This window comes from Furipterus horrens, unplaced genomic scaffold (assembly GCF_987537825.1).
Source record: "Furipterus horrens unplaced genomic scaffold, mFurHor1.1.pri manual_scaffold_6, whole genome shotgun sequence".
Lineage (NCBI taxonomy): Eukaryota > Metazoa > Chordata > Mammalia > Chiroptera > Furipteridae > Furipterus > Furipterus horrens.
Window position 1 is genome coordinate 78,747,944 of NW_028327176.1, and position 2,236 is coordinate 78,750,179.

Genomic DNA, 2,236 nt, shown 5'->3' on the forward strand with positions numbered 1-2,236 from the left:
CCCTAATAAACAAGATAACCTTCATAAAACAGTATTATTGAGTCCCAAATATCAATTAGACCAAGGTTAAGAAACCTTTTAATACACCTATCTCAGCGGAACATTTTTAACTGGTAATCAAGAAGTTTTGACAAAGAAAATTCTAGGTTAAGTTGAATTCACTGTTAAAGTCATTGAACATTACAGGGCAAATTAATACAAATGTTACACAAACTCTTTCAAAAAGTAGGGAAGGGAATATTTCTTTTTCACATCAATTTTATGAGGCAACCATACCCTGATACAAGAAAAAATTATAGAGTAATAATATTTATGAATATTGTTGCAAAAATGTTACACAAAATACTAGAAAACAATTCAACAACATATTAAAAGAATTATATAACATGACCAAGTGAAATCTATGTCTGGAATGAAAGGAGAAACATAGGAAAATTGATTAATATTATGTACTACATTAATGGAATGGAGGACATAATACACACAATTATCTCAGTTGAATAAGCATGTGTCAAAATTCAACATCCTTCACCATAAGAACACTCAACAACAATAGAATAAAACTTCAACATGAAAAAAGCCATATATAAAATAGCCATAGCTACTATCTTACTCAATAATGGAAAACTGAGTTTCTCCCCTAAGATCAGGAACAAGATAAAGATGCCCACTTTTATCACTTCTATTCAACATCATATTAGAAGTTTTAGCAAGGAAAATTAGGCAGGAAAACAAAAAATGTATCCAAATTTGAAGGAGAGTAAAATTATTTGTTCTCTGATGATATGCTGTTATGTGTGAAAAACCTAAATGTTCCATACCAAAAAAATATGTTAGATCTAATAAACACATTCATCATAGTCATAGGATACAATATCGACACACAAATATCAGTTGCCTTTCTATAGACTGACAATAAAGAATCTAAATAGGAACCTAATGAAACAATTCAATTTATAACATAAAAAGTGTAAAATAATTAGAAAAGAATTTAAGTGGGTGACTGGAGACTTGCATACAGAAAACAGTAAATTATTGTTGAAAAAATTAGAGAAGACAAATAAATGGAAAGATATTCCATGTTCATGAACAGTAAGACTATATTTTTTAGATTTTAGATTTAAATTTTAGACAAAAGATGCCAGAGGAGTGAGGGGAGGCTGCACTTTCTGGATCCCGAGACCCATCTGTAGTTTGGACTAATTGCAGACAGAACATCTCATTGATCAGCTGGACACTGGCAGAAGTCGAGCCTTGACACTGCTGGATTAAAGAAAAACCATCTGGGAACAACCTGTTTGGTGAGGATAGCAGAGGAAAAAAAGACAAGACAGGATTTCTGACTGGGGTGGCTACCTGAGCTGCGGCTGGAAGTACACAAAGGCTTTTTGGTGACCGCAGGCTTCCCCAAAGAGGAATTGGGAGGAACGTGGATCTCTGCCTGCTGACAGAGACAGGACTCGACCAGGTGGCATTGGAACTGAAAGACAAGAAACAACGTACTGCTGTGCATGTGAGAACATAATTTCTTTTTATATTTTTCTCTTGTGAACTGCGGAGAAGAAAGGAAAGTTTGGGGGTGATAGGACATTCTTGAGGTGCGCAGGCACAGAAGTGCACTCACCCACTCCCCAACCCTCCCATTGGGTAACACGGGCCTGCACAGGGAAGTGCCCTCATCCACTGGTCCAGGCGCACGGGGGCCACACGTCCAGGTGCCCCCCAGACACACCCCAAAAGATATAAGAACAGTGCCCCAATGGGCACAGGGAGGGCCCACTAGAAACATAGAAGACCATGCGCAGACACCCCTGGACAGCTCCAGTGGGTGCCCAGCCAGAGCGCAGACAACTTGCTCAGGCTCTGCTCCATCCCGCCCAGGCGGGTGCGGAATGGTGGGGGACTGCAGCGTGGGAACAGCAGGTGGCAGCAACTCACAGACACTCACTTCTATTGTGCACAAGTGTCCGGAGCCCTGCCCTGAGAGTCAAGATACCAACTCCCGGAGCACAGCTCAGCAGGCCTGAGGCTAGTGCTGAGGACGCCCTTCATGCACACAGGCACGCACACAAAAGCACCTCAGCCAGCTCCAACAGGCACCAAAGGAATGCGCTGCACCTGCCATGGCAGGCGCACATCACTGCTGCAAGGAACAGGAACCCCTGTCTAGCCTCATTAGACCAGTTGTGGATGCAGAAAAAGAAGATGACACACAATGGCTGAACTGAGTAAAACT